Source organism: Aethalodelphis obliquidens, unplaced genomic scaffold (assembly GCF_003676395.1).
Source record: "Aethalodelphis obliquidens isolate GAN/ISIS:26980383/991018 unplaced genomic scaffold, ASM367639v1 scaffold119, whole genome shotgun sequence".
NCBI classification, from domain to species: Eukaryota; Metazoa; Chordata; class Mammalia; order Artiodactyla; family Delphinidae; genus Aethalodelphis; species Aethalodelphis obliquidens.
Genome location: NW_020838063.1, coordinates 1253400 through 1272695, shown reverse-complemented (window position 1 = coordinate 1272695; position 19296 = coordinate 1253400). Strand labels below are relative to the sequence as shown.

The 19296-nt window shown below is 35.8% G+C and overlaps 1 pseudogene; it reads left to right on the top strand.

Moving 5' to 3' along the window:
* Nucleotides 1-494: 494 nt before the first annotated feature.
* Nucleotides 495-1662, top strand: LOC113615552 (non-homologous end-joining factor 1 pseudogene; annotated as a pseudogene).
* The last annotated feature ends 17634 nt before the right edge of the window (nt 1663-19296 follow it).

Genomic DNA, 19296 nt, shown 5'->3' with positions numbered 1-19296 from the left:
GAGACACATTTCCATGAACAGTATGAAAAATCATGGTACGATGATATCACAAAAAGAAAACAATTCTCCAGCAACCAAACTCAAAGGCATGGAATATTGCAAACAAACTGATAAAGAGTTCAAAGTAGCTCTTATAAAGAAATTCAAGGAGCTACAAGAAAACTCAGAAAGGCAATACAGTGAACTCAGGAATAAAACTAATGGATAGAGAAATATTTTATCAAAGAAATTAAAATTCTTTTTTTTTTTTCAGTATGCAGGTCTCTCACTGTTGTGGCCTCTCCCGTTGTGGAGCACAGGCTCCGGACGCACAGGCTCCGGACGCACAGGCTCAGCAGCCATGGCTCACGGGCCTAGCCGCTCCGCGGCATGTGGGATCTTCCCGGACCGGGGCACGAACCCGTGACCCCTGCATCGGCAGGCAGACTCTCAACCACTGTGCCACCAGGGAAGCCCAAAGTAATTAAAATTCTAAAAAAGAACCATTTCGCCTTTTGGTTTGCATGGGTGGGCCAGCTTGCCGCGGGGAGAGTGAGGGCTCTTGAGGCCGCTCACGATGGAGGAACTGGAGCAAGGCCTGCAGATGCAGCCTTGGGCATGGCTACAGCTTGCCGAGAACTCCCTCTTGGCCAAGGTTTATATCACTAAACAGGGCTATGCCTTGTTGCTTTCAGATCTTCAACAGGTGTGGCCTGAACAGGTGGACACTAGTGTGATCAGCCAGCAAGCCAAGGAGCTGAACAAACACCTGACTGCTCCTCCTGAGGCTTTTCATTGTCATTTGTATGACCTGCTTTGCCCATTGTTGAAGGACAGTGCTTGCCCTGGCAAAGCTACATTCTCCTGTGATCATGTGGCAGAGGTGCTGATACTCCAGGTGTGGAGTGAGCTCTCTGGTCTCCCATTCTATTGGAATTTCCACTGCATCCTAGCTAACCCTTCACTGTTCTCCCAACATTTGATTTGTCCTCTGATGGGCATGAGTCTGTCACTGCAGTGCCAAGTGAGGGACCTAGCAACATTGCTTTGTATGTAAGATCTAGAGATCCAGGACTACCAGGACAGTGGGTCTACACTGAGCCGAAATCAGTTGAAGACAGAGCCATTTGAAAAGAATTCCTTCTTGGAACAATTTATGGTAGAGAAAATACCAGAGGTATGCAGTGTTGGTGATGGAAAACCCTTTGTCACAAATCTACAGAGTCTGTATATGGCAGTCACCAGACAAAAGATCCAAGTGGGACAGAAGCTTCAAGGCACTGGAGATCCCCAGACCTCAAGCAGTGCCTCCTCACAAGGAACAGATAGCCAACTTCTGAATCAGCCAGAAGAGCAGGTCTCCTCAGCACCATCCTTCCCAGTGCCTGAAAAAGAGCCACAGTTACTTCAGGCCCTATGCAGAGACCTCAGTTGTTGAAGGTCAAGAGGTAGAAGCTAGGGGGTCTCTTCAGTTAACCTGTCACTGTCTCAACTGCTGAGGATGGACTTGGAGAGTAGTTTCCTAGTGTCGCCTTGAAAAGAGGTCCTGTGACAGCAGTATCTCTGACACAGAGTTACACAGTCAGGGACTCCACTGTAAGGGCAAGATAACTGAAGTTCATGTTGACAGGCATGGATACTATTAACTGAGGGAAACCTGGCTCCAATCCATCGGGCACTGGCCTTCCCTGTCCGACTGGAAGCCAGTCTCTGGGAATCCCATACCCTCCTTTCTTTTGATGAAGGTTCTCTAGACCGAGGATCTACCATGGACTTTAAGTATATGGGGCAGGTTTTCAAAAAGGCACAGCATGCTTAGGAAGCCTTGTCTACCTTTCTTAAGAGTCCCTACCCAGTCCCAGGTGTTCCTCAGAGACCCTCTCCTCTTTAGCATGGAATGAAAAGCACTCACACTCTCCTGAAAAAGAAAAAAAAGAACCATTTCAAAATTCTGGAGCTGAGGAACACAAAAAACAAGGTGAAGAATGCATTAGAAAGCACTGGAAATAGAGCAGACCAATGTGGAAGAGAGACTTAGTGAGTTCAAATACAGAAAACTAGAAATGATACAAGTAGAAGAGGAAAGAGAAATAAGATATAAAAACCATGGGGGAAATGCTATGAGAGCTATCAGACTCTTTTAGGAAGGGCAACATTAGGATAATGGATATCTCAGAAGAAGATTGGGAGAAGGGAGTAGAGAGATAATTCAATGAAGCAATAGCTGAGAACCTCCCAAACTTGGGGAAGGAACTGAATATATAAGTCCTTGAAGCTAAGACAACACCTAATTACTTCAATGCTAAAAACCTCCAACATGCATAAATTAAAATTGTCAAAAGTCAATGACAAAGAAATAATTTTAAAGGCAGCCAGGAAAAAAAGGATAGTAACCTAGAAGGGAAACCCCATTAGGTTATCAGTAGAAATCTTATAGTCCAGGAGGGAGTGGAATGGAATTCTCAACATATTGAAAGCTAAAATCTATAACCCAAGAATACTCTATTGAGCAAAGTTATGATTCAGATCTGTAGGAAAAATAAAGGTTTCACACACAAACAAAAGTTGAGGTAGTTCATCTACACTAGATATGCCTTACAAGAGATGTTGAAATAAGCTCTTCTACCAGAAACAAAATAGCAAAAATACACAAAACTGTAAGCAAGGTAACAAAGAGACAGAACAAGAAAATTGCAAATCTTTATCAGAAAAGGTTTTCAAAAACTTTACTACAGTATAAAGTTTAAAGGGAGGAAAAATAAAGCTAAAAAATAACTATAGCTATCTCAGTTTAGTAACAAACTCACAACATAAAAAGGGATCATTTAACACAACAATAACATAAGAGGGGAAGAAGAAAAGGACAGAACTTGTTTAGGTAAATGAAGATTAGATGTTGCCAGCAGAAAAATGACTGTTTTATCTATGAAATTACACACAAGCCTCAGGGTAACCACAAAATATAAATATAGAGCAGAGACCCAAAAAAAAGCACAAAAAAGAGGAAACAATAAAACATCATTAAAAAATAAATAAAAATGGCAGATGGAAACACAAGAGAAAAGGAACAATGGAGATATAAAGCAATCAGAAAGCAAAAGATAAAATGGCAATACTGTCTCATCTATCAATAATCACCTTAAATATAAATTGATTGAATTCACCCATCAAAAGACAAAGAGTGGATGGAAGGATGAAGAAACAAGACTCAACTATATGCTGCCTCCAGGAGACACATCTCAGCTGTAAAGGCAAACATAGATTAAAAGTGAAGAGAAGGAAGATTATACTCTAAGCATAAAAGCAAATATCAGCCAAAAGAAAGTGGTGTAGCCATACTCATATCAGGCAAAAGAGATTTCAAGCCAAAAAAGGAAAAAAGAGACAAATGTGGATAGTATATAATAATAAAGGGGATATTTCATCAAGAAGACATAACAGTGAATAATATATATGTACTTAACATAAGAACACCAAAATATATAAAGTGATTATTAACAGGCTAAAAGGGATACAATTGACAGCAACACAATAATAGTATGGAAATTTAAGACCCCACTTATATCAATGGATAGATCATCCAGACAGAAAGTCAACAAGGAAATTGCAACCTTAAATAAAACATTAGATCAGATGGCTTTGATAGATTTTTACAGAATATTCCATCCAAATGCAGCAGAATACACATTCTTATGAAATGCAAATGGAACTTCCTCAAGTATAGTCCATAAGCTGAGAAACAAAACAAAATAAATTTAAGAAGGTTGAAATCTTACCAAGAACGTTTTCTGATCACAATGGTATGAAACCAGAAATCCACTACAAAAAGAAAACTGAAAAAAAGTAACAAATATGTGGAGACTGAAATACACGCTGCTGAACAGCTATTAGGTCAACAAATAAATCAAAAGAGAAAAAAATATGCAAAGAAAAATAACAAATGAAAATATGACATACCAAAACTATGGAACATAACAGAAGCAGTACCAAGAAGGAAGTTTATAACAATGCAGACCAACTCAAAAAATAAGAAAAATCTCAAACAAACAATCTCATCTTACAGCTAAAGGAAGTAGAAAAATAAGAAAAAAAGAAGCCCAAAGTCAATGGAAGGAAAGAAATAATAAAGATCAAAGTGGAAATAAGTGAAATAGAGACTAAAAAGATAATAGAAAGAGGAATGAAACTAAAAGCTGGTTCTTAGAAAAGGTAAACAAAGTTGAAAAACCTTTAGATAGACTTACTGAAAAAAATAGAGAAGGCTCTGACAAAATCAGAAGTAAAAGAGGAGAAATGAAAATGAATATCACAGAAATACAAAGAATTATAAAATAATATGATGAGTATCTATACACTAACAAATTCAACAACCTAAGGGCAGAAGTTTTCATGAGTGAAATTTACCAAACATTTAAAGAAAAATTAACACCTAACCTTCTTAAAATATTCCAAAAAATTGAAGAAGTAGGAAAGCTTCCAAATTCATTCTATGAGGCCAGCATCACTCTGATACCAAACCCAGGCAAGGACAACAAAAAAAAGAAAATTGCAGGCCAATATCTCTGATAAGCATAGATGCAAAAATCCTCAATGAAATATTAGCAAACTAAATATGACAATATATTAAAAGGATAACACACCATGATAACATGGGATTTAATCCAGGAATGCAGGGATGGCTGAATTTCCACAAATTAATCAACATGATACAGGACATTAACAAAATTAAAAGTAAAAGTCATATGATTATGTCAATAGACACAGAAAAACCTTTGACAAGATTCAACACCCCATTATGATTAAAAACTCTCAATAAAATGTGTATAAAGGGAGGATATCTTAACATAATAAAGGCCGTATATGACAGACCCACAGTTAACATCATACTCAATAATGAAAAACTGAAAGCTATCTCTTCAAGATCATAAACAAGACAACAATGCCTACTTTTGTCTGTCTTATTCAACATAGTATTGGAAGTCCTACTCATACTAATTAAGCAAGAAAAAGAAATAAAAGATAACCAAGTTGGAAAGGGAGAAGTAAAACTATCACTAGTTACAGATGACATGATTTTATTTATAGAAAACCCTAAAGATAATGCCAAAAGTGATTAGAAATAATAAATGAATACAGTAAAGTTGCAGGGTACAAAGTAAATATACACAAATCAATTGAGTTTCCATACACTAAGAATGAACTAGCAGAAAGATAAATTTAAGAAAAAACAATCTCATTTACAATCACAAGCAAAAGAAAAGAAAAGAATAAAATAACTAGGAACAAATGAAACCAAAGAAGTGAAAAGTCTCTACACTGAAATCTGCAAGACTTCTTTGAAAGAAATTGAAGAAGACACAAAGAAACAGAAAGATATTCCATGTTCATTGATTGAAAGAATTAACATTGTCAAAATGTCCTTATTACCCAAAGCAATCTACAGATCCAATGCAAACACTATAAAAATCCCACTAACATTTTTACAGAAAAAGAACAATAAATTCTAATATAAATTTGGAATGGCAAAAGACCTCAACTATCCAAAGCAATCCTGAGAAGAAAAGAACAAAGCTGGAGGCATCACACTACCTGACTTCAAAATATATTACAAAATTATAGTAACCAAAACAGCATGGTACCAGCAGAAAAACTGTTACATAGACCAATGTAACATAATTGAAATCCCAGAAATAAACCCATGCTTATATGGATAATAAATTTACTCTAAAGGAGAAAAATATACAACAGAAAATGATTATCTATTTGAAATCATACACAAACCCCAATGTCCCTGTCTTTTGAAGCAGCAGGTTTTGCTTTAAGTTCTGGGGCCTTACCTAAGTTCCAAAATATCTTGCTCAAATATTAATGATCAGAGGAATGCAGAGACAAAGCAAAGAAGGTGGGGAGGAGAATTTGTGTCAATTTAAACAATAGATCAGCCATATAGCAGTCACAGAACTTTTAGTCCCTCCCTGAAGGACATAGATTACATACATTCCTAAGTTGTTTTACAGAAACCAGACTCCACCAGATGAAAACTGCTGACCACAAACAAGTAGATCCCAGACTGATTGGAACGAGGTTTGTGACTGAGATCCTTGAAACATCACCCTGTTACCTCACAGTCAACCAGTCAGAGAATTGTGCATGAGCAGATCATACAACCCATGAAGCTCTCCCTCACACTGTCTTTAAAAACTTTTCCCTGAAAGCCATCAGAGAGTTCAGGTCTTTTGCATATGAGCTGTCCATTATCCTTTCTTGGTGCCCTGTAGTGAATGCTACACTTCCTTCACTACAAACCAGTGTCAGTGGATTAGCTTTTCAGTGTGTCAGGTGAGCAGAACAGAATTCAGTTGAGTAAAAATTTTGGTGATCCATATGTCCTTGGCCTAATTAGTAGAACCTAAAACTAAAAGGTAAAAAAGAAAAAGGAAACACAGCCCTTTTAAACTCAAGTGAGTTAACTTATTCCCACTGTTATTTATAAACTAACAAGATTTATATTGAAATACCTGATTCATGACTAAAGTTTAAAATGAAGCTATAAGATTTATGGTTCTGTCTTTATGTAAAAATTAAATAATATATGAGCTTTATTTAATTGGCTAAAAAGAAAATAAGTGCTTACAAGTTAATATTTCTGAATACAGAAGAAATTAACCAAAAGTTTTAAAAGGATCATATGATCTAGGACTAATTATGTAATGAATGAAAATAAGTTTGTTGGTTTTATTAATATAGACATGTCTTTTTAAAATTTGTATTGGAGTATAGTTGATTTAAAATGTTGTGTTAGTTTCAGGTGTACAGCAAACTGTAACAGTTATATATATGCATATATCCACTATTTTTTAGATTATTTTTCCATGTAAGCCATTACAGAATATTGAATATAGTTCCCTGTGCTATACAATAAGTCCTTATTAGTTATCTATTTTATATACAGTATTGTATATATGTCAATCCCAATCTCTCTATTGATCCTGTCCCCTTCCGCTTACCCACAGTAACCAAAAGTTTGTTTTCTACATCTGTAACTATATTCCAGTTTTATAGATAAGGTTATTTGTACCCTTTTTTGGATTACACATATAAGTGATATCATATGATATTTGTCTTTCTCTGTCTGACTTCCTTCACTCAGTATGACAATCTCTAGGTCCATCCATGTTGCTGCAGATGGCATTATTTCATTATTTTTTATGACTGAGTAATATTCTATTGTAAATATGTACCACATTTTCTTTATCCACTCCTCTGTCGATGGACATTTAGGTTGCTTCCATGTCCTGGCTATTGTAAATAGTGCTGCAATGAATATTGGGGTGCATATATTGTTTCTAATTATGTTTTTCTCTGGATATATGCTCAGGAGTGGAATTGCAGGCTTATACAGTAGGTCTATGTTTAGTTTTTTAAGGAACATCCATACTGTTCTCCATAGTGGTTGTACCAATTTACATTGCCACCAACAGTGTGAGAGGGTTCCCTTTTCTCCACACGCTCTCCAGAATTTACTGTTTGTAGAATTTTGATGATGGCCATTCTGACAAGTGTGAGGTAATAACTCATCTCAGTTTGATTTGCATTTCTCTAATAATTAGTGATGTTGAGGATCTTTTCAGATTCTTTTTGACCACCCATATATCTTCTTTGGAGAAACATCTATTTAGATTTTCTGCCTATTTTTTCTTTGATAGTGAGCTGCATGAGCTGTTTCTATATTTTGGAGATTAATCACTTGTCGGTTGCTTAATTTGCAAATATTTTCTCCCATTCTGAAGGTGGTCTTTTCATTTTGTTTATGGTTTCCTTTGCTGTGCAAAAGCTTTTAAGTTTAATTATATCCCATTTATTTATTTTTGTTTTTATTTTCATTACTCTAGGAGGTGAATCATAAAAGATCTTGCTGCAATTTTTGTAAGAGAGTGTTCCACCTATGTTTTCCTCAAAGGGTTTTATAATATCCAGACTTCCATTTGCCTCTTTAATCCATTTTAAGCTTATTTTTGTGTATGGCATTAGGGAGTGTTCTAATTTCATTCTTGTACATGTAGCTGTCCAGTTTTCCCAGCACCACTTTTGAAGAGACTGTCCTTCTCTATTGTATGTTTTGGCCTCCTTTGTCATAGATTGACTGTCCTTCTCTATTGTATGCTCTGGCCTCCTTTGTCATAGATTAAGTGACCATAGGTGCATGGGTTTATCTCTGGATTTTCTATCCTGTTCCATTGATATAAATTTCTCTTTTTTGTGCCAGTGCTATACTGTTTTGATTACTGTAGCTTTGGGGTATTGTCTGAAGTCAGGGAGCCTGATTCTTCCAGCTCCATTTTTCTTTCTCAAGATTGCTTTGGCTATTCAGGGTCTTTTGTGTTTCCATACAAATTGTAAAACTTTTTGTTCTAATTCTGTAAAAAATGTCATTGATGATATGACAGGGGTTACAATGAATCTGTAGATTCCTTTGGGCAGTATAGTCATTTTGACAATATTGATTCTTCCAATCCAAGAATATGGTATATCTCTCCATCTGTTTGTGTCATCTTTGACTTCTTTCATCAGTACCTTATAGTTTTCTGAGTACAGGTATTTTGCCTCCTTATTTAGGTTTATTCCTAGGTATTTTATTCTTTTTGATGTGATGGTAAATGGAATTGTTTCCTTAAATTCTCTTTCTGATCTTTCACTATTAGTGTATAAGAATGCAAGAGATTTCTGTGTATTAATTTTGTATCCTGCAACTTTGACAAATTCATTGATGAGCTCTAGTAGTCTTCTGGTAACATCTTAAGATTTTCTATGTATAGTTTCATGTCATCTGCAAACAGTGACGGTTTTACTTATTTTCCAGTGTGGATTCCTTCTATATCTTTTTCTTCTCTGGTTGCTCTGGCTAGGAATTCTAAAGCTATGTTGAATAAAAGTGGTGGAAGTGGATATCCTTGTCTTGTTCTCATCTTAGAGGAAATGCTTTCAGTTTTTCCTTGTTGAGAATGATATTAGCCATGGGTTTTTCACACATTGTCTTTATTATGTTGAAGTAGGTTCCCTCCATGCACACTTTCTGGAGAGCTTTTATAATAAATGGGTGTTGAATTCTTTCAAATCTTTTTATGCACCTAGTGATATGATTATATGGATTTTATTCTTCACTTTGTTAATATGGTGTATTACATGGATTGATTTGCATATACTGAATAATCCTTGCATCTCTGAGATAAATCCTCTTGATCATGGTGTGTGATCATTTTAATATGTTGTTGGATTTGGTTTGCTAGTATTTTGGTGAGAATTTTTGCATCTATGTTCATCGTTGATATTCCATTTTTTGTGATATCTTTGTCTAGTTTTGGTATCAGCATGATGGTGGCCTTGTAGAATGGGCTAGGGAGTGTTCCTTCCTTTGCAATTTTTTGAAGATTTTCAGAATCTTCAAAAAGGTGTTAACTCTTCCCTATATGTTTAATAGAATTCACCTGTGAAGCTACCTGGTCCTGTACTTTTGTTTGTTGTAAGTTTTAAAATCACAGCTTCAATTTCAGTACTTGTGATTCATCTGTTCATATATTCTATTTCTTCCTGGTTCATTCTTGGAAGGTTGTACCTTTCTAGGAATTTGTCCATTTCCTCTAGGTTGTCCATTTTATTGGTGTATACTTGCTTGCAGTAGCCTCTTAAGATCCTTTGTATTTCTGTAGTTTCCATTGTAACTTCTCCTTTCTCATTTCTAACTGCATTGACTTGAGCCCTCTCCCTTTTTTTCTTGATGAGCCTGGCTAAAAGTTTATCAATCTGGTTTGTCTTTTCAAAGAACCAGATTTTAGTTTCATTGATTTTCCTATTGTTTTCTTCATCTCTAATTCATTTATTTCTGCTCTGATCTTTATGATTTATTTCCTTTTACTAACTTTCAGTTTTGTTTGTTCTTGTTTCTCTAGTTGCATTGGGTGTAAGGTTAGGTTGTTTATTTGAGATTTTTCTCCTTTCCTGAGGTAAGATTGTGTTGCTATAAACTCCCTCTTAGAACTGCTTCTGCTGTATCTCATAGATTTTGGATCATCATGTTTTCATTGTCATTTGTCTCTAAGTATGTTTTGATTTCCTCTTTGATTTCCTCAGTGATCTATTGGTTTTTTAGTAACATATTGTTCAACCTCCATGTGTTTGTGTTTTTCTACAGTTCTTTTCCTGTAATTGATTTCTAATATTATAGCATTATGGTTGGAAAAGATGACTGATATGATTTCAATTTTCTTAGCACATTATTGACCTGAGATATATTAATATTTCTTTTGTTACCCGAACGTTATTGATCCGGCACGTATCAATACGTTTTTAGAGAGTGAAACAATTAACATTACTGTGTGAAGTTGCTAGAACTTAAAATTGATCAAAGGTTCATTATACAACTTATGATTGTCATTATCATTCACATGTTGCTCCTTTAGGTTTTTGTTCCAATATTATGTATATTATAAACAAAAGTTTATTACTGTAAATTTTTATAAAATGACATATCGTGAAATTTTGAGTGAAAAAGTATTTTTCGGTGAATTTTATGTGGATACTTTCTCTGATTATCCATGTGACATATATACTAATGTCTCAGAAGATGATAGTTCTTTAGAATATAGTTCTGATTCAAATGATGTAAATATTAGACCAAAAAAAGACAAAAAACCTTGGTGATTGACTCTGATACAGAAAGTGAAAATGAAACTCATGTTGCTGGAGAATGCTCCTTTGCTTCTACAGAAGAGTGGCTTGAAGATATTTCACGAAAATTAGAAGACTTTACAGGTGTGTCAGGTGTGACTCTTGAAAGTAATAACCTGCAAAATGTTAGGGAAATAACAGAATTAATTTTTGGTAACACCTTTTTCCAGTAGGTCACTTGTCAAACAAACTTGTATCACCAACAGAATGAATAATCATATAAAAAGTATGATAAGGCTTTAAAATGGACTGATGTAACCAATAGTGGCATGAAGAAGTTTCTTGGATTAATAATTTTGATGGGACAAATAGGAAACTCACACTGGAAAGAATATTGGTCGACTGATCCCTTACTTGAAATAACTATCTTTCCAAAGATTACGATGAAAAGAAAGTTCAAGCAAATAATGACATTTCTTCACTTTAATGATAACTTGGAAACTCCACTTCCTGCAGACAGAATTTCAAAAGAATTTCAAACAATCTTTTGGATTATTTTCTACCAAAATTTCAATTGATGTATATACCCAAACGAGAGCTATCACTTGATGACGAAATGATAAAGTGGAGAGGATGACTCAGATTCAAAACCTATAGTCCCAGAAAACTTACAAAATATGGAATTTTGGTCAGGATGGTTAGCGAAAATGAAACTGGATGTGTATGCAACCTTGAGATTTACACAGGTGAAGGAAAGAAACTGCAAGAAACAATATTATCGGTCCTACAACCTTATCTTGGTTCATCTCACCATAGTTACCAAGATAATTTTTACAACAGTGTGTCCACATCTGAAATATTGTTGAAAAATAAAACCAGAGTTTGTGGGATTATAAGAGAGAATCATGGTCTACCAAACCACTTAAAGGAGAAATCTAAAAATCTGCAGAGGGGAAAAAAAACATTCTTATAGAAGGGAGAAGTGATTCTTCTTATGTGGAAAGAGAAGAGGCTAGTCTGCATGGTGGCAATTATTCATGATGCCTCTATAGCATCTACAGGAAAGGAAGAAAGGAGGACTGGCTGTCAGATAGCTAAGCCCACTTGTATATTAGAGTATAACAAATATATGAAAGGAATTGATATATTCAGTCAATATCTGCAAACTTTGATATCCTCCAGAAAACTCGAAAATGGCATAAGAAAGTGGGTTTCTGAGTAATTGCGGTTCATTCAATGTGGTTACAAATTTTTGTAGCAATAATGCACAGAATAAAATAACTTACAAGCAATTTTTGTTAGAAATAGCTAGAGAATGGGTAACTGACCATTCTGACGAATGTAGTGGTAATCCCACACCTGGTCCTTCTTGTGGCATTTCTAAAAGACACCCCTGCAAAGATCTACTTTGTCAACTATCAAAATAAAAGAACATATTCTAGAGGAAATAATACCCACAGGACTAAAAAAGAATAAATGATGCAAGAAAGTGTAGAATCTACTTTTCCAGGGGAAAGCACAGTGAAACACGGTGTATTTTTAAATAGATTTTCTGTTCCCCTGAAGAGAGGTTCCTGCTGTACTGCCTATCACACTCTAACGAAATGTTAGAATGCTTTAGTAAGACATGTACAAAGTTTCAAATAAATACATTAAGTGCAAAAAAATTGTTGATATTTATTCAAAAGTGGGTGTTTCAATATTCATTAACATTAAAAAGTCACTGGCCACAGGCATTAGTTTCTGCAAAAATCACCTGGTCAAAAATGTGTTAAAGTTACCGAGGCTTGATTTGTGACACAAGATGTGATTTCACCTGGAGACTGTTTTGTGTGCACTTGAGAAGTGTATTCTTCTGCTTTTGGGTGGAATGTTTCCTAAACTTCAATTAAGTCTAAGGTCTAACGTATCATTTAAGGCTTGTGTTTCCTTGTTAATTTTCTGTCTGGATGATCTGTCCATTGGTGTAAGTGGGGTGTTAAAGTCCCCCACTATTATTGTATTACTTTTGCTTTCCCTTTTATCGCTGTTAACGTTTGCCTTATATATATTTTATATATATATATATATATATATATATATATATATATATATTGAGGTGCTTATATATTGATCTGTCCATTGGTGTAAGTGGGGTGCTAAAGTCCCCCACTATTATTGTGTTACTTTTGATTTCCCTTTTATGGCTGTTAACATTTTCCATATATATATATATATATATATATATATATATATATATATACACACACTGATGTGCTTATATATTGAGGTGCTCTTATATTGGGTGCATGTATATTTACAATTGTTATATCTTCTTCTTTGATTGATCCCTGATCATTATGTAGCATGCTTCTTTGTCTCTTGTAATGGTCTTTATTTTATTTTATTTATTTATTTATTTGTTTGTTTGTTTTAATTTATTATTATTATTATTTTTTTTTTTGCGGTACGCGGGCCTCTCACTGTTGTGGCCTCTCCCGTCGCAGAGCACAGGCTCCAGACGCACAGGCTCAGCAACCATGGCTCACGGGTCTAGCCGTTCCACGGCATGTGGGATCCTCCTGGACCGGGGCACGAACCCATGTCCCTTGCATTGGCAGGCGGACTCTCAACCACTGCGCCACCAGGGAAGCCCAATAGTCTTTATTTTAAAATCTATTTTGTCTGATACAAGTACTGCTACTCTAGCTTTCTTTTGATTTCCATTTGCATGGAATATCTTTTTCCATCCCCTCGCTTTCATTCTGTATGTGTTCCTAGGTCTGAAGTGGGTCTCTTGTAGGCAGCATTTTTCTTTTGGTGTGTGTGTGTATCTATTGTAGTTTTTTGGCTTGCATTTCCCATGAGGATTTGATATAGCAGTTTATATATATATATATACACACTGTTTTCTTAAGTTGCTGGTCTCTTAATTTCAAATGCAATTCCCATTTCTTGCATTTGCATGCTCCTTTTCTCACAGTTGCTGGTTTTGATATCATATTTTTGTATGGATGATTTCCTGCTTTTACTGTATGTTTGCTTTTACCAGAGAGTTCTCCAATTTGTGATTTTCTTGTTTGTAGTCATGGCTTTTTTTTTTCCCCTACCTAAAGAAGTTTCTTTAGCATTTGCTGTAAAGATGGTTTGGAGGTGCTGTATTCTCTTAGCTTTTGCTTGTCTGTAAAGCTTTTGGTTTCTCCATTGAATCTGAATGAAAGCCTTGCTGGGTAGTGTGTTCTTGGTTGTAGGCTTTTCCCTTTTCATCATTTTAAATATATCATGCCACTCCAGAAGACCTGCAGAGTTTCTGCTGAAAAATCAGCTGATAACCTTATGGGGATTCCCTTGTATGTTATTTCTTGCTTTTCCCTTGTTGCTTTTAATATTTTCTTTATATTTAATTTTTGTTAGTTTGATTAATATGTGTTTGGCATGTTCCTCCTTGGGTTTATCTTGTATGGGACTTTCTGCACTTCCTGGAATTGGGTGACTATTTCTTTCCCAATTTAGGGAAGTTTTTGACTATAATCTCTTGAAATATTTTCTCAGGCAATTTCTCTTTCTCTTCTTCTGGGACCCCTATAATTAGAATGTTGATTCATTTAATGTGGTCCCAGAGGTCTCTGAAACTGTCCTCATTTATTTTTCTTTTTTCTTTATTCTGTTCTGCAGAAGTGATTTCCACCATTCCATCTTCCAGCTCACTTATCCATTCTTCTGCCTCAGTTATTCTGCTATTGATTCCTTCCAGTGTATTTTTCATTTCCCAGTTACTGTGTTATTCATCTCTGTTTTCGTTCTCTTGTTCTTCTAAATCTTTGTTAAACATTTCTTTTATCTTCTCACTCTGAGCCTCCATACTTTTTCTGAGATTTTGGATCATCTTTACTGTCATTATTCTGAATTATGTTTCAGGTAGGTTGCCTATCTCCTCTTCATTTAGTTCTTCTTATACGTTTTTATCTAGCTCCTTCATCTGCAACATACTTCTCTGTCATTTCATTTTGTCTAACTTATTTTTTTGTGGTCCCTTTTCCACAGGCTGAATGATCAGAGCTCCTCTTGTTTTTGTGTCTGCCCCCTGGGGTGTGAGGTTGATCTAGGGACCTCTGCAGGCTTCTTGGTGGGAGGGACTGATGCCACCCTCTTGTGGGTGGAGCTGGGTCTTGTCCCTCTGACGGGCAAGACCATGTCAAGGTTTGTGTTTTGGGGTGCCTGTGAGCTTAATACTACTTTAGACAGCCTGTCTGCTGATGGGTGTGTGTGTGTTTCTATCTTGGTTGTTTGGCCTGAGGCACTCCAGCACTGGAGCCTGCAGGTTGTTGGGTGGTGCTGGGTCTTGCCTCTGAAATGTGGACCTCTGGGAGAGCTCCCTGGGGCCTCTGCTACCAGTGTCCTTTTTGCCACAGCAAGCTATAGTCAACCTTTGCCTCTTCAGGAGACCCTCCAAGAGCTCTGAGTAGGTGTAGCCCAGGTTCTTATGGAGTTACTCCTCTGTGTTGGGACCCAGTGCACATGAGACATTGTGTGTGCCCTCCACTGTTTAGCCCTGTAGAGATCCTGCAATCCAGCTCCACTGGCTTTCAAGGCTAAATGCTTTGGACACTCTTCCTCCCAATGCCAGACCCTCAGACTGTCTTGGGGGGGGTCTATTTTATGTGGGAATGTCCCTGTGTAGCCTGCATGGGTTTAATATTTTTTATTGCAAGCACTGTTTTCAGTGTGGATGACTGCCACCTCTTTCCTCAGTGTATGCTGTCCATTATCCCATTGATAGGAGGTTTGACTGGTGGTGTAGTGAACAGAGTCTGCCCTGGATATTGAGTGGGGTCTCCTCTTTGCTTTGCAGTTGTCACTTCCCTGTCAGGGTGAGGTTTACTCCCTAGTTGTTGGAGTAGAGACCCCTAGATTTGTTTCTTAGCAATGTTTCTGATCTTCAGTGCAAGGTAGGTGGGATTGGAGCACTTCCACTGAGAGAGAAGCCACTGAGTATTCCTCCTCTTGAGCTGTTCACCTGTGAGAGAGCTATTAAAAGTAAACTGATACAAGACAGGAGGTAGGTGTTCTGCATTAAGAGAACAATGTTTTCTTGGAATATTCACCTGATTTGTATAACAGATTGTAAGTTTTATTACCTTTTAAGGATCTGTTGTAACTTTATGTATTTGCTTTTGAAATCTTTTATTGTCACTTTGGTTAAGTGAATAAGTATTATTTCTCAGTGACCTAAGATACTTTTTGACCAAGTATTTCAAAACCTTTTTGATATTTTTGACAAACTTCCTCAACTCAAATTCTAAATAAAGTTATTTTCACCTCTACTTAACTTTATGTTGTTTCAAAGGGCCCCTGAGTCATCTCAGAGAGAAATATTAAACTAATTAGGATTATTTAGTATGTTAAATTACATGCAAAGTGTTGTCAAATAAGTGGTGATAAACATTCTTAGGTTAACTCTGTGGATAAATATCATTAATATAAATGTCCTAGAAATTATATTAAGTTTCTAAAAATTGAATATGTACTGGTATTATGTTATTAGTCATAATTCTACTTATTATCCTATATATGTATGTCACATCAACTTAATTAATCTTCTTTGTCAATTACACCATAATCAGATCTTTAACTGTGACTTTTTAAGTCTTTTGTCATTCATAAACAGTTATTGTTTCACTCTGATGCTTTTGCAACAATGCTTCACCTTTAAGAAGATTCATAGAAAGGACTTTTTGAAAAGTACAGGTTTCTGATAACTTTCTGATCATACCACTGAACTGGGTAAGAAATTAAAGAATTCCGATGGAAATCCTGATGGTTTCAGAAAATTGTTAAAAAAGATTGAAATCAAGGATTAATTACATAGACTTGAATGAATTGATGAATATGGTTATAATTTCATGAGTTTTATCTGAAATATTACTGGATTTTAATATGCATTTTTCAGATTTAACAAAATCTTTCCCTTCAAGCTAATTGTGACTTAAATCAACTTGGTAAATTATACCTTTGTAAGTAGAATTGAAGCATTTATCTTTTCTATCTACCTTATCCCTCCAGAAATTGAAAAATCAGGTTGCCAGCAGCCTTTTCTGTGAATAAGGAAGGTCTTCTCCTGACAAGAGCAGTAATCTAAAAATATTTGGGGGACATCAAGAACAAAGTAATTCACTCATATCTATAGATATCACAGGTATAATTTGTGGTAAAACCTTGACATTACTTTCCTGGCCTTGAGAGACCTTTTAAAAGTTCAGTCTGAGATCTCTTATGAAATGTTCCAGCACATACAATTTAAAAGAGCCTATATGAACAGTTATACTTATGTAAATAATCAGGCCAAATTTATTGAAACCAGACTTATTTTGAAAATAAATTAGTCTTAATTTAGCTAGATTTTGTAGAAATGAGGATAACTTAGGGAGAAAAATTATATTTCAAGAATATATTTTTGTGGATATTGGGGTTTCATATATACTAAGGTTATTTACCTATGTCTAAGATGGCTTTTGTTGTTATGTTACATTATTGTAAAGTTTAATTGCATTATTAAAATGATGTTCTAATCTTGTTTATGATGCTGATCACAGTAATCTATCTTTGGATGAAGATCAGATGCCCCATGATCTGCATGCAACCAGGGGGCTATGCATATGGAAAAGACTTCATTTAAAGGACTGTCTCCAACCTAGATAAAAGGACCTTTATCAGGTACGTTTAACTAGCTCATGCATAGCAATACTGAAGGGAATTAATCCTTGAATTCATATTTCCCACTTAAGAATGGCTTCTGCATCAGACTGGTTTATAAAAAGGACTGCTAACCCCAAATGACACCCACACAGGATGAGAAGATGACAACAGCAATGGTAGATTGATGACCCAAGAATCAGGACCAGGACTGAAAGACCCATCCTACTATTCAATTGAGCTGCTTACCAAATGTTTGTCTCCCTATCAAAATTGAAAGTTATTGCTGAATTTCTAGCTATCCATTTGCCTTGATGTTCGGGAGGAAAAGAGAATTCTCCAGTGAAGTTGTCACAGAGTATAACTACATGACATATGTCACTGCTTATTTAAAATCTACTGCTAAAGGCACATGTACAATGTTTGTGTGACAATTCAGTATAATTGATAAAATGTATAGCTTATAAAATGTTTCCTCATTAGCATACCTTCTGAGCTTGTTCACTATGGCTGATTAGATTTCCCCCAATGTGGATATCTCGGCATATGTATATATATAAAGTAGGCCTAGCACCAAGTGACATGATGGACCCAGGGCAGGCAGCAACCAACTTGGCATTGAGGGACAAATATTTTCCATCAATTGCAAACAAAGAGGGGAAATGATAGAAGAAATTTTCACATATAGAGGTATGGGAAAGGCATTCTGGCTTATAAATAATTTAACTTAAACTAGAACAGCATGTTTTGTGACCTATCAAACATACATTGTACATCTACTTTAACCATTGAAGGAAAAGAATGCATTTAAAAATCAAAATAAAGTAACTGGTTCAGGCATCCGAAATAGAGCTGGATGGCCATTGTGTACATGATATCAGACACATTCCTTTATTACTGAGAACTTGAATTTTCTGAATGGTACCAGATTAAAGGACACCATCAGCTATTCTCAAAACAATATCTGTTAGCAGCTGCCAACTGCAACTTTATGGTCTCAAGGTAACTATAGAATCAGAAGTGGTTTCTAGACAGTGGCCCACCATACTGGGAACAGAAGACCAGGAGGCTCACTTCTCAGAGACTTATGGTCCTCCATGACTATGGGATGTTATAAGTGGCAACTGTAAACCTTCATTGTCACATCCTGATTGCTTTAGATCCTCTGATTAGTCAAAAGCAGTTATACCAACTAATACACTTGGTTGAAATAAGGAATGCATTTCAAAAGCAATACATACTACCCATGGGGAGATGTTGGACTTGATAAGATAAGAAGACTGAACCCCCCCCAAATTGGACACCAGTCTCAATGCTGAGCTGCACCTTAAAGAGCAATATTTGGTTATGCCCTCAAGCTCTGTGAGATTCTGAGACCATTTAACATGGCTCATGTTGAAAACTCTGGCACAGAACAACTTATTCTATATGGGAAAAGGAAAGTTTTGCTGGGAAGACTCCAAAAATGAGTCTGTAACCTTAACTGTTTTTTACTGCCTTAATAATACCTTCCAAATTAATAACACTGGGATCTGGTGTAATTACATTATGGTTGGTAAACTACAATTAACAGAAAAAATAAAACCTATGAGAAAACAGATATTGATCATTACATGTAATTGGAGTTAGAACTGAAGACCCTATGTTCAGTTATAAAGGTAGAAGACAGCTGGCCATAAGATAAACTAGAGGAAAACTCTGAGCTAGTTCAAAAGGTACTTCAGTAAAGAGTGAAAGAGTTTCATTGAGTTCAAATAGTTGTAGATATTGGGGGAAAAGGATGATATAATTAACTAACCATTACACAAATACTTTTTCAAGGGTCATAGATAGGTTTTCTAACCTCTTCGGAGGAAACTGACTATTTAAAATGATTGGTTATCTCCCTCTTTATATTAATCCTTTTGCTTTTCTTACTGAAGTGTTATTGCAAAAGGAAATGATGGCAGGTCAGGGAAAGGAAAGAGAAAGGCTCTCTTT